Here is a 14,778-nt window from a genome sequence, read left to right on the forward strand (position 1 = left end):
TCTCTCTCTCTCTCTCTCTCTTTCTTAAATAAATAAATAAATAAATAAAATCTTTTTAAAAATGCAAAATAGCTAATACTTACAAACTATATTCAATAGAGTTCAATAATTTATTTTTGAAGATATTGAAGAAGCCGAAAGACCTTGCCCGCCCTTGGTTGGGGATGTCTCAAAAAGACTCAAGAGATAGAGCTAAATGTGCAATGGCCCTGGGACATGTCCTGGAAATCACTTTTTAAAAATAAATCTCTAGAGGATTTTCCAGCTGACTTCAGCTGCTGAGAGCTGGGACAGCATGCTGTTCCTGCTCTGGGTTCCAGGTTTCTGTCTGGATCCCACCCAGGCACAACTATGGTGAAAGGAAGGAGATGTTGGACATGCTAGCCCACCAAGGCTATATACAGCAGCCCTATCTCAGCCCAGAATGAACTCTATGTCTGGCCCCACCAGCCTCCTCAAGGACATCGACAAGAAGCTCTTGGTCCTGATTTAAGATGGGAGGATGCTTATCAGTTTTATAAGAAGCATTGATCAGTTTGCCAATTTAGTGTTACATCAGACTACGGAGCCCATTCATGGGAGCAAAAAATACAGTGATATATCTCAAGGGATTTTTGTGGTCAGAAGAGAAAATGTGGTCCTTCTAGGAGATATAGTCTTGGAAAGGAGAGTGACACACCCCACCAGCAAGTGTCTGATGATGAAATCCTAGAAGAATGAAGGGTAGAACAGCAGACCAAGCTAGAAGCTGAGAAGCTGGAAGTTCAAGCTCTGGAGGATCGGGGTCTCTCCATTCATCAAGCAGAAACTGTTGATGAAGATTAGGTCAGTTTCTCAGAGGCTATTGCTCTTGGGGAGCAAGGGCTCTCACTGAACGAAAGTGACATCCTGGTCATTTCACACATTTGACTAGGGACTGTAGAGATTTGAAAAGTCATTTTTATTTTGAATTCTTTCACACATGCAACATGAAGAAATTACATGTCTTTTTTTCCCCCTTATTAATGGCAAAATCATTGCTCAAAAAGAACAGTGGCACAGCCTCCTTTCACACAGTGTTGTGGAGCCAGCACCTACTTTAGATTGCTCTTCTTGTCCCAAATTAGTGTTTACAGGAGACATTCTTCATTTACTTGTAAATAAAATATGAATCTCAAAACTCAAAAATGAATAAACAAACAAACAAATAAATCTCTGGAGACTTCGGCCAAGAGCAACTGTAAAAGCTAAATATATTGCATAAAATAGCTGTTAAAAGTCATCAGAGATTAAAAGCAGCTAGGACTTTAGAGGCCAAGATTCTGGAGAAAAGGGAAAAAGGCAGTGAGTAAAACCGAAATTTCCTTCATGCTTTCCCTTCTAGGCATTTGCCAGTTCTCAAGAGGTATCAATGAGACAGAGGAGAAACATTGATCTAGAACTGCAGTAGCCTAGGTGGTCTGAGAAGCCAAAATTTGAAGCGCAAATCTACCGAAGCAGCCAGAACATAGGGAACTCTTATCCTGGAGAAAGAGCCTAAATAGAAATAAGCCAGGCATTCTGCATTTGATTTCCCCTCAAGGAATTTTTTCATTCCTAAGCTTTCCACATGATAGGCAAGCAGCCAAGAAACTAAGCAGTAAACAGCTTCTAAAAGGTTGAAAAACCAGTCAGAGTATGAGCAGTCTCCAAGTGCTAAGGAGAAAAGATATTGATGTTCAGGGCCCACCAAGGAGGAGAAGTTTCAGTAAATAACCTGGGTTTTTATTGAGACAGACAAAGGATTATATCCTAAGAGATGGAACGAGCCAGGCAGAGACCAGCCCTCACAAAGCCTAAAATCCAACTTCAAAATATCTCAATTCCTGACGGGATTAGGTGTTCTGCCTATTCTGCATGGAGAGGGGGGGAAAAAAAATCCTCTCCAAAGGAAGGCAAAATTATTCAGAGCCTCAACCATTCTTCATTCCCAATATCCAGTGTTCAATCGAAATACGCAGCATGCTAGGAAACAAAACCAAATTTAAAAAAGAGAGACAGAGAAACTACAGAAAAACATATAAGTGATCTAGGTACTGTAGTTATCAAAGACCATAAACCTAGGATTAATATGTTCAAACAAACAGATGGCTAGAAACCTGGAATCTATTTTAAAAGAAGAAAACAAAAATTCTAGGACTGAGAAATATCATAACTAAAATTAAGGATGAATAAATACGTAATAGGTTTAACAGCAGATTAGACACAGCAGAAAAGAAGATTAGTAAATTGGAAAATAGGTCAGTAGAAAAATAATCAAATTGAAACAGAAGAAAAACAATTAGACACATATCTGCACAAAAAGAGAGACAGGAAAAGAAACAGGGAAAAGAGCATAAGAGACAGAGTGAAAAGAACCAACATACATGGAACTTGAATCCCAGCAGAGTGGAAATGGACCAGAATCCGTATTCAAAGAGATAAAGAGCAGAATATATAGATTCAAGTAGCACCAATAAACGCAAACACATAAAATCAAAGAAAAGAATACAAAGGCACATTATGCTAAAGCGTCAAAAACTAAAGATAAAAATAAAAATCTTAAAATAGCCAGAGGAGGAAAAAAATTCAATAGGAGAAATCCTAAGACCCACTCTACACAAACAATAGAAGCCAGAAGTGAATAGAATGACAGAGCTAAAAGGCTAAGGGCAGAAAGAAGTAACTGTCAGTCTAGAATTCTATATCCACCAGAAATACCCTTAAAAAGGAAGATGAATAAAAATTTCAAGCAAATAAAAAAATAAGAAAATGCATTGTCAACATACACACATTAAAATAAATACTAAAGGAAGTTATTCTGAAGACATGATCCTACTTGGAAGAAAAGTAATGCAAAAAGAAATAGAGAGCACCAGAAATCATAAACAGAAGAGCAAATCTTTAAAACAGTAAAAACAATAATGTCTTGTGGGATTTCAAATACATAGAGAAGTAAAATACATGCCCAAAATAGCATAAAAGGAAGAATGGAATTGGGTAAATGGAATTAAGGTGTTGTAAGGTCCATGAATTGTCCACAAAGTAGTAAAATTATTAACTGAAGAATAGATTCTGTGAATGCATATGGCATATCTTTAGCAGAGTTTGGCAAACTATTACCCACATCCAAATCCTACCCACACCCAAATCCAGCCCACAGCCTGTTTTATACAGCTTGGGAACTAAGAATGGTTTTGCATTTTTAGAGACTAGTTGAAGGAGAAGGAAGAAGAAGAAGAGAGAGGGGGAAGAGGGAGTCAGAGACTATGCATATCCCTCTACACCTAAAATATTTACTATCTGTCTCTGCCCAGAAAATAAAAAGTATGCCAACCACTGCTCTAGGAGTAATTCTAAATAAATAATAAAATAATTTATAACTAACATGCTAATAGAAGAAGAAATTGTAATAATGAAAAGTACTTTATTAAAAGAAGGCAACGGAAAAAAAAAAAGAAGAACAAAAACCAGATCAAGCTAATTTAAAATAAATATTAAGACAATAAAATTAACACCAAAAAATCAGGAATTTGTTAGATATAAGTAGACTCAATTATCCAATTAAAATTAAAAGACTGTCAGACTGGAAAAAACAACACAAAACAGAAAGACCCAACTATATGCTGCTTATGGCAGATGGACACATAAACGTTGAGAGTCAATATGCCACAGAAACACTAACCAAAGGAAAGCTGGCTTATCTATACTGTTATCAGACAAAGCAAGACTTTAAGGCAAGAAGTATTCCCAGAGATAAAGCAGAGCATTTCACAATAACAAAAATTCAATTCAGCAGAAAGATTTAATAACCTGAAATGTGTATGCATCTAAAAACAAAACTTAAAACATGCAGAGCCCAAACAGACAGAACTAAAAGGAAAACAAGTAAATCCAATAGCATAGTTGAAGATTTCAAATCCGTTTTCAGCAACTGACAGACTAATCAGACAATGAATCAGTAAAGATAAAGGTGACTTCAACAACATGAGAAACGAACTTGACTCTGTTGGCATAGGTAGGACGCCGAACCCAGCAAGAGCAGGATGACATTATTCTGAAGTGTGCATGGGATATTTAACAAAATAAACCATATTCCAAATCATAATGCAGATTTCGATAAATTGCAAAGGGTTGAAGTTTCAACAGAATATGTCTTCTTAGTTGAGTGAAAAAAAAATCCTAGAGATCAATATGAAACCCTTTAAAAATCCTCAAATGTTTGGAAATTACTAAATACCTCTTCTAAATAACCCATGATTCAAAAACCAAATCAGAAATTAGAAATCTTCATGGAAATTAGAAAATACTCTAAACTGGATAATAATGATGAAGCAACATGTCAAAAATTTGTAGCACAGCACTTCAGCTAGGCTTAAAGGAACAATTTACACCCTTAAATGTATATTTTAGAAAAAAAATAGCAGAAAATTCGTGACCGAATGACTACCTCAAGGAGTTAGAAAAGAATACCAAAATTAAGGCAAATAAACTAGAAGGAAAGAAATGATAACGATATAAGCAAAAGGTGAAATAGAAAAAAGATAGAAGAGAGGAAAACCAACTAAACTCAAAATTGGTTCTTTAAAAAAACTAATAAAATTTATAAATCCCTAGAAAGATGGATCAAGGGAAAAAAGGAACAACACATTATTAATATTACTAATGAAAAAAGGTATCATCACTAGAAATTCATACAATTATCAAAGAGGCAATGAGAAGATGCTCTAAGTAACTTTGTGCCAATAAATTTTATAATTTAGATGAAGTAGACAAATTCTGTTTTTAAAAAAATCACAACCTGAAAGTATTGACTCTGGAAGAATTAGAAAGTCTTAATTATCCTATCTATTAAAGCTAAACATTGCATTCCCATGACCTAGCAATTCTACTCTAATAGATATGTCTACCTAGTTGCACAAAAAGATGTGTAAAAAATGTTCATAGGGACACTATCCCTACTAGATAAAAACTAGAAGCTAGAAATGTCTCTCAACAGTAGAAAAGCTAACTATATCATGGTGTAGTCATACAATGGAATATTATATACAACAGTGTAAAAACTTAACTCCTGCTACAGACAATGGATGAATTTCACAGACACTAATATTGGGTGAAAAAGTCAGATACAAAAAGATACGTATAGTAGTCCCCCTTTATCTGCAGGGGATATGTTCCAAGACCCCTAGAGGATGCCTGAAACCATGGACAGTACCAAACCTACATATAGTATGGTTTTTTCCCCTATACATACATGATAAAAAGTTACGTGAATGTGGTCTCTCTCACACACACATATACACACACTCAATACGAACTAGTTTATTGTATTGTACTCACCTTTCTTCTTGTGATGATTGATACGAGATGGTAAAATGACAACGTGATAAAATGAAGTGAGGCGAGATATAGGCATTATGATATAGCATTCAGCTATTATTGACCTTCTAACACATGTCAGAAGGATTATCAGCTTCCAGACCCCAGCTGAAACTACAGATAGTAAAGCCTCAGAAAGCAAAACCATGGAGAAGGGGGCGGGGGGGGGGGGTCCATCTACCGAACTGTGTGATTCCATTTACATGGCAACACAAATCTATCTCTGATAGAACACAGATGTTGACTACTCTGTGGAGATAATGCTGGACAGGGCATACAGGAGGTTTTGGAGTGTGTGCAATGTTCTCTATCTTGATCAGAGTATGTTCACTAGGTAAAAATGTATCAGGAGGCATCCTTGATAGTGTGCACTTCTCTGAATATACAATGACTTCACATTTAAACTTACAAATAAATACTAAGTCTCTGATGAAATTATGTTTCTGGGCATTTGTCTATTTCTAACAAAAAACAGACAGCAGTATAATATTTAATCCCCAATATACTCTCACAAATGGAACTTGAGATCATTTTAAGAGCTTCCAACCTAAGATCATGCTTCTCCTATACCTTTATTGCAAGAATGATTTCTCTTCTGCTTGGGAACACACAATTTCTCTATATTTGATGGATCTACGGCATAAGGAGGACAGAATATAAGATTAGAAGAAAAGGGGTTTACGTCCTTCCCATAAGCTCTACCAGAGGGATCAGCCCATGAAAGGAAAGGCATACCTAATGGAGGGGCCAGCCCCCGATTCTGTACTTTCGAACTACTAGGCATGCAAAAAGGAGTACTTACAATGGAACCATCCGAGCACTCAATATTCAGCGTGATTTTCACCCCCAAAGGATTGGATGACTGACTGGTGCCTTTCACGCTGGAGGGGTAGACACTTCTACAAAGCGATGGGATTCACCACACAAGTCCTTCCACAAAAAAGGGATTTCTGGAGAGGAAAGAAAAATCTCACTGGAAACAAATTACAAAGGTGAAAAGATGAAGCTCGTTTTGCCATGGTAACTAAGGTTTGCCCATACCTAGATTTATTTCGTTGTCTGAAGTGGTTTTGTGGGTGTAAAAGATTTTTGAAGAGCAAATTAAAAAGACTTCTTGTAAGTCCCAATAGACAACAACATAGTATTAGCTAATGGCACTTGCCATCTCTAAAATAATTACTTTTGTAATAATCTGTTTATTAATGAAGTGATCTATAAAGTGGATAATGGTTGCTTAAGATTTCAGGCATAGGGATTCTTCCAGTTCATTTTGCTTTTTTTGCAAAAATTCACCATGAAGTAAGTCAAAATTTGCTGACATATTTTAAGTACAACAATTTCAGAAATGCATGTTCAAGCAGGTTGAATAAACCCATATTTCTTGTATTGTGCCCTTAAATTATTCCCTCTGGTGATGGAAATGTTCTAAAACTGCTTGTGGTAATGGTTGCACATCTTTGTAAATTTACTAAAATTGACTGAATTGCACACTTAAAATGTGTAAGTGTTATGGTCTATAAATTATAACTCAATAAAGCTGTTTGGGGGAAAAAGCAAAAAAATAAAATAAAATAAATTGAACGTTTAAAAAATTATCTCCTGTTTCCACTCTTTTGTCAGAGGAATGTTGAGCATTGAGAAGGGTACGTTCCAAGGAAAGATGGCAACTATACAAAAGTTAGATGTAAGATGGAGAAAAGAAGATCCAAGCGTCCTAGTGGACTACAAGCTAAACAAAGAACACAAATGAGCAGCAGAATATTACTTTTAAGAAATCAAGCCTCCTATTGGGAAATGTTCTAAAAGATTCAATCTCTCATCCAAAGGCCAGAGTTTTGGCAGAAAAACAGATCCTGGGTACTCCCAAACTCAGCACTTCCTCACTTTCTACTCCTGTTAATTCTTTTATCTTTGTTAATTACCACTCTGTTTAGTTCTTCAGTTACTATTCCTGCTACTTCCTTTTATCTTCATTAATTACCACCTTGTTTATTCCTTATGTTGTCTGGTAAAGGCTAGCACCCACAGGCATGTGGACTGGACTTCCGTGAGGGCAGGAACTGTATGATATTCCTCTTGGATCCAGGGTCAGTGAAAACCCCAGCCAGTGCCAGGCACAAAATAGGTATTTAGTAAGAGCAGTTTCTGCCTTTTCAGCCCAGTGTATAAACAAGTCGTCCAAAACCTTTCCTTCTAGACTCTAAGTTGCCCAATCAATACCACCCTCATAGCTGAAGCTTGATGAAAGTGGCCATGGCAGTGCCATGTGAACATCTAGAAACAACCTGCCCGGAGGGCCAGCTGGGTCCCAGCAGTTGAATAGGAGCTAAATTCCACTGCCTAGAGGCCCTTCCCTCCTCTGCAGCCATCCAGCCACTGCTCAGCATCCCAGTAGTTCATGGCCTCCACCCCCAGCCAAGCCCTTCCTGCACCCTGTGTACTCTCTTGCTGGAAAACAGTTCCTGGTGTCATCAGGGACGCCCTCCCCAACAGGTGCCTGAGGCCTCTCTCCAGAGACGCTGGGCTCAATTCATAGCCAACTCAGTTCCCATGCAAGGCCCAGGCTGGCCCAGCTGAGCACAGTGAGAAGTGGGTGACTAGTGGAGCTCCTACTCGTCAACAGGGAGCATCCTAGAAGGATGAACAGAGAAAGACATGACATGCTCATGGCCACACTCATTGTCCCAGACCAGCAGCTGGTGGCAGAGCCAGGACAAGAACCCAGGGCTCTCAACTTTGGGCGCAGTCTTTGCCATGGGTTAGTCAGGTGACCTGGAGCATAGCTCTGAGCCTTGGGGGCTCATCTGTAAACAGGGCCCTGGCTTGTCTCTCTCTGAGCTTCACCGTTGGGGAGACAAGGCTGTGGATGTTCAGTTACTGGAAGAAACATCCCAGCACAGAAGGCCTGGGCAGGAGATGCCTGCACTGCCCACCTCTCCAGGGCCTGAGGGCCGGTTTCAGCGGGGAGCAGGTTTCAGCCAGACATGACCACGTTGCCACCTGCCCTGGGACCTAAATGCCACCGTCGTGATGCTGCCCCTGCTGCCTTGCTGAAATCACGAGGTTTTTAACCTGCAATTCTGGGAATCTCTTTATACTCTCCCTGACAACGCTGTGACTTTGGGTTAAAGACAAACTTTTGCAGCTGTATAACCTTTAGTCGACAAAGATTGTCAGATCTGAATTCAGAAAATAGCACTGTTCCAAACTCCTGTAGTTGAGAAAGCCCAAGGTGACAAAATCCAGGAGGGGGAATTGCTGTGAGCTGGGGACGTTGATGGGAAAGCAAGAGAGGCTAGTTCCATTTCGTACTAGCTGGAAATGGCTGACTTCTGTGACATTTTGGAAAAACAAGCTGCAATAATGTCACCACTAAATTAACACCACTAAAGAAAAGCGATTATTAGTGCTGAGAATTATGGGCTCTAAAAATAATAATAATACGTGCACTACAGCATCAGAGTGGTTAAAAAACCAGTCAGCACCCAGTTCGAATCCCCACTGTCTTGTCTCATCCTGGCACGATGTATCACTCAACCTACCCGTGGCTCTGATTCTCCATCTGTTAGGTGGACATAATGCCTAAATCATCAATATAGAAAGGGAACAAATTAAATGAGACAATCTATAAAGGGCTTGTAGTCCAACAGAATAACAACCCCCCCCACCAAGATGTCATTTTCCCATTCCCCCAAACCCATGAATATGGTAGCTTACATGGCAAAAGGAACTTTACAGATGTGATTAAGCTAAGGATGCGGAGATGGAGAGTTGATTTAGATTATCTGGGTGAGTCCAATATAATGTAATCACAAGGGTCCTTCAGAGAGGGAGGTAAGATGATCAAGATCGGAAGAGATAAGATACCATAAGCAGAGAGAACGATAGAAAGGTGGACAGAGATTTGCAGATGCTATGCTAACTTTGAGGATGCAGGAAGGGGCCAAAAACCAAGGCAGGCAGACGGGTTCCTGAAGCCAACAAATACAAGAGAAAGGTTCCTCCCCTAGAGCTTCCAGAAGAAACAGAGCCCTAGAGACACCCTGATTTTGGACATCTGATCTCCAGAACTGAGAGATAACACATTTGTATTGTTTTAAGCCATGAATTTTGTAGTAATTTGTTACAGCAGCAAAAGGAAACTAATACAGGGCTCTTGAGCCCACTTAGCACTGGGCCTGGCACATTTTAAGTTCTCAAAAAATGACAGTCAGTCGTAGTAGCTACTAAAATGTGGAGGGACTTTCATGATTTTTCTGTGACCAAACATCCTTCTTCCCTTCCATGATGTCCCACGGAGGGACTTTCTCTCTCCACTTAGTCATGTCCATTGACAGGAGCTCCTACCTCCCAAGCAGCCCATCCCTTGGGACCGCTGTGAGATGGCTGCAAGGAGTTCATTCTCTCATGGGCCTGAATCCACCCATCAGACCCCTGTGAAATCTGCCTGGACCCCTCTGCTCCTGAAACCCTTCAGATAACCACACACAGGTCTCAGCTAAGCCCAGAGCCTTATCGCTAAACTCTGAGTCCATTCTGGGCTGTGCAAAGCGGAACCACACTGCTGCTTGGTGGCATGGTTCTGTGTCTTTCTCTCAAATCATAGCTATTGTATCTTTTAGCCCCAGACTCGTGCAGGGGACTGTCTGGACCCACATGCTCAATTCTACCCATTTGTCTGGTTCATATCCTATCTTGGTATTCGAGCCTATTTGGGGGTCTGGTTATACAACTAATAATATATTCCCTACATGTCATCCAAAGATTGGTTAAGCATTCACTAAGTCATCTATGTCTGCATCACTAGTGAAAATATCAGATGGAACCACAACTGTGGCCTTTCACTAGAAATTTACTTTCTCACTGACATAGATTGGCATCTTTAGGTATGGCCATAATACAATTTTAAATTCACCTACTATGCATACCAGTCTGAAGTTACAATTACTTTGTCTTGTGTACAAATTTCTCATGAGATTCCTTGACAAATACTGAGCTGAGGTGTGCTTTGCTTCTACCATAACTAACACAATTCCCTGACATGATAATCTAGCAAACCTATCACAAAACTGGGAATATAGTTACCTTGTTGTGACTTGCTCTTAAAGAAGCCACATGGGCTCCTAGAGAATTCTGGATTTTTCATGTGCTCACAAATCAGCTTTAAATAATCAACTGAAAGAGGTGGATAGGATATCCCCATTTTTGTAATTTGCTGAATCATTCCCCTTCCCCCTTAAGAACAGCTACACTTTCCTATCTCAAGTGTTCCATTTTCTCTCCCCATCTCCATGTTTCTTAAAGATTATCAGCAGAGACGCTACAGCGTCGGTGGTGAGTTCTCTACTCCCTGGAGTGTAATTTGTCCTGGCCAAGAGACTTGAGCTCATTTACAGCAGGTTGGTGCTTGTTATAATCTCTTTACTCATCTTGAACTTCAATTTTCTCTTACCACAGTTTTCTTTTTCTTTTTCATCAGTAGATTGCTCACCTTGGCAAAGAAGAAGGAGGTAAAAATTCTGCTTTCTCACTGCCATTCTAAAATGCAAATAGCATCATGTTACTTGGCCTGCCACTCATGAGTGGCGGGTTCCTCTTTGCTCTAGAGCAGTGACTCTCCAACTTCTCTAGGGTGCTTATTAAAAGGGCAGATTCTCCAAAGAATTCTTCTCTCAGCTGAGTCCATTGCTGTATTAGTAAAGGTAATGATAGCTGCAAAAACAAACAGACCCTCAAATTTACAACTGCTCAGACATGACAGAATTTTGTTTTGTATTCTCTTGAAACTCAAATACTGGTGTTTCAGATTAGTGGGTGGCCCTCCCTAAACAATGAAGAAATGACCCAGGGTTTCCTCAATGTTAATATGCCATCCCCAACATGTGGCTTCCAAGATCCCTGTGCTCGCCTCCATCTACACGGAGAAAAGGACAAGGTAATGGAGAACATTCAGGGCACATCTTAATGGATCAGGTCTGGAAATGGCACATATTACTTCCATTCATATTCCATTGACATGCGCGCACTTAACTGTAAAGAGGGAGAAATAGAGTCTAAATGCAAAGGAGGCTGGGAAATGTAGTCCAGCTGCAAAGGAGGCTGGGAAATAGAATCTGACTGCAGAGGAAGCTGGGAAATGTAGTCTAGCCCAGGAAGAAGAGGAAACGGGTAAGGTCAACAATCTGCTGGTGTGGACATAAGACTGGGCTGCAGGGGGTCCGCATTTTCACAAGCCTCCCAACTGATGCTGATGTAGGACTCCACTTAGAGCAACACTGACCCATGCACCCCCAGTGCAGAGCCTCTCTAGCCCCACCTGCACTCTCCACCCTGCTCTCATTTTGTGAAGCACCAGCAGCTTCCCCAGCCTGCCCTGCTTCCACACTCTGTACTTGGCAATTCTTTTTCTCCTGCCCCTCCTCCTATTGTTCATTTGGCAAAATCCTGCTCATCCTTTAGGACTCAGCTCAAGTGTAATCTCTTCTGTACAGCCTTCCCTGACCCGCCTGCCCCCAAGTAGCACTGGCAGTGTCTCTCCTAATGTCCCTGGTCTACCTGCACTGAATCTCATTACTGTACTGATCCTGCAGAATGGCATTTGTTTATATGTGTGTCTTCCTGTTAGACTGGGAGATCCTCGAAGGCAGCGACCTTTTCTTAATTATCTTTGTATCCTCAGCACCTGGCACTTTGCCTGGTACATAGTGAGACTCAGTAAGAGTTTGCTTTACAGAAATGTTTAGTATAAGAGAACTTCCCGCCATCACCAGTCAGGTCCTTTCTTGATTTTCTGCTCATGTCAAATAAGAAAAGCTTTTTTTGTTATCCTTACAATTGTGCTGCCCTCAGTAATTAGGCTTAACGAGATTTGTGTGACTCTAGTACACCGATGGCTTCCTCTCTCCTGTGCCAGCTGTACTTGAAGGGGAGCTTTCCAACAGCCACTCTGCTTTCATCAACATCTGCTCCCACCTTACCATTTTTCTTCAAGAACATTGGCAATATACGTTAAGAATTTTATCAGTAAGAGTCCTTGGGCCATCTTCCCTTTTGGAGTCTCATATCATGTCCACTGACTTTGTGGGACCTTCCAAAGCCTGAACTCCTGAAATCCAGTAAAATACATCCTACTATGCCCACTCATCTCCTCTCTGGAAATGACAGAAGCTAAGATGATTGCTCTGGTAGTCAGCCTCCAAGATGGCTCCCAGTGATCCTACCTCCTGGTATTCACCGCCTTGGTCCCTTCTCACATTAAACTTCTATTGGTCTAGATCGTTCATCTGTGATTAAGTTTTAAAAGACATTGCAGTTTCTGCCTAGTGCTCTCTCATGCTCGTTCTCCCTCTCTCTCTCTCTCTCTCTCATCACTTGCTATTCAAGGAGAAACTGGCTGCCCTGTCTTGAGACAGCCCCATAAAGAGATCCACAAGGCCAGGAGCTGAGGTCCCCAGCCAACAGCCATGCAAGTGAGCTTGAAAGCAAATCCTTCAGCCTTAGCAGACCCTTGAGATAACTGTAGCCCCTGATGATGTCTTCCTGCAGCCTCATGAGAAATCCTGAGCCAGGGGCGCCTGGGTGGCTCAGTGGGTTAATCCTCTGCCTTCGGCTCAGGTCATGATCCCAGTGTCCTGGGATCGAGCCCCGCATCGGGCTCTCCGCTCGGCGGGAAGCCTGCTTCCTCCTCTCTCTCTCTGCCTGCCTCTCTGCCTACTTGTGATCTCTCTGTCAAATAAATAAATAAAATCTTTTTAAAAAAAAAAAAAAAAAGAAATCCTGAGCCAGAACCACCCAGTTATACTGCTCCTGGATTCCTAACCCTCAGACACTGGGAAAGATAATGGATCTTGTTTAAGCAGCTAGGTTTGGGGGAAGTTTGTATTTCCATAGTTAATACACTTGGGCTTCTATCTCTCATTCTAATTGAGCTTCCACCCTCCTTTAGGACAGACTTCACTGGCATGAGAGGTACAACCATCAGCTGGGGATGTCCAGGGACCTGGTGTATGCTTAGGTAGTGAAAAGGCACCACACAACATCCCACTTTGATTCTGGGTTTGAGATGTGTGTCCAGAATGAGCCACCTCTGTCCCCCATCTAGCCATGGGTTGGGCCAGATTCCACCCTGAAGATAGAGCTCCTGTCCCTCTATGCATCTACATTAAAATTTTTAGACTCAGGATTCACCAATTTTCACATCCTTTTTTGTTAGGAATATAAGAGATAACTTTAAAAGGAGAGTTAAAGGCTTAGAACAGCATCTGGCACACAGTGAGTGCTAAACCAATACCAGATATTGCTGATATGTCATTATTTTATAGACTGTCACCCCAACTAACATCTCTGTTGCTTTTGAACAACGTGTACACATTTACAACCACATGTCCCTCTTGATTCTCAGGAAAAAGAGCCTTGATTATCAGGGTGAGATCATATCTGCAACCCTTTTAAAATCCTAAGTTCAGTTTAATAGGATTCGTCTGTAGACTAGTATGTAAATATGTCAGGTCCCAGGTACTGTTCTGACTCTCTCTAAGCCCTCCTATGTTTCCCTAACTCACCTCTTCTAATGTTTAAGTTCTAGCTGTTTTGAGTGAAATTCTACATTAGCTAGAACTCTCTGGATAATTTTGAAATTGACCTAAAGCTACATTGACATTATCAAAGGTTTAGACATTAGCTGGAAGAAACTTGTTGCCTTCTAGGAAAACCCACAGCCACCTAAAGGAAACATGTCTGATTGGCAGCCCTTTTCCTGAATTGGCAATAAGTAAATCTATAAAGGATGGAAATGTTTTTTAATGAAATTGTCAGGTAAATATTATTCAAAGGTTTAGAAGTAGTGAAAAATGTTAACATAACAGGCCTGTAGTGTTATACTTTTCCACGTTTGTCTCCAAAAGTCTAGAGGAGAAACCTTTCATCTCAACAATACTACATTCTTCAATTTATAACAGTCTCTGATTTTTAAGTAGTTTCTATTCAAAACATCTTTTATTACCTGATACAAATGTGTCCTCCTTTATACAATCAGGTAACCTAGCTCATGTGCCCTTTTTTCCCTTTGAGAACCTAATTGTAGAACCCATTCATCTTGTATGCTTGATGCTTCTAACCTTACCTCCTCCCTTTGGGTTCTGTCTGTTCTATTTCTTTCCTAAATGTCTCCTTTTGCACCATATTTTAACCTGTAAGTTGCGCAAGACCTCTTGTAAGCAGGTGACATGTCTTAAATAAATAAAAATAAGTGAATGTGTTTCTGACCAGTAGAATATGAACAGAATTTTTAATAAATCAGCCACATATTAAATATCAAAGGGGAAAGCTTCACTTAGGGAAGCCCGTGCATCCTTTTTGTAATGCAAACTGGCAAGTCCTTCTGTTATATCATTTTGAATTTTC

General features: G+C 40.4%; 1 pseudogene; it reads left to right on the top strand.

Annotated features, from left to right (window-relative positions):
• Positions 1 to 424: 424 nt before the first annotated feature.
• On the top strand, positions 425 to 825 carry LOC116873275 (annotated as a pseudogene).
• The last annotated feature ends 13,953 nt before the right edge of the window (positions 826 to 14,778 follow it).

Source organism: Lontra canadensis, unplaced genomic scaffold, assembly GCF_010015895.1.
Source record: "Lontra canadensis isolate GAN:19392208 unplaced genomic scaffold, GSC_riverotter_1.0 scaffold32, whole genome shotgun sequence".
In the NCBI taxonomy this organism is placed as follows: Eukaryota; Metazoa; Chordata; class Mammalia; order Carnivora; family Mustelidae; genus Lontra; species Lontra canadensis.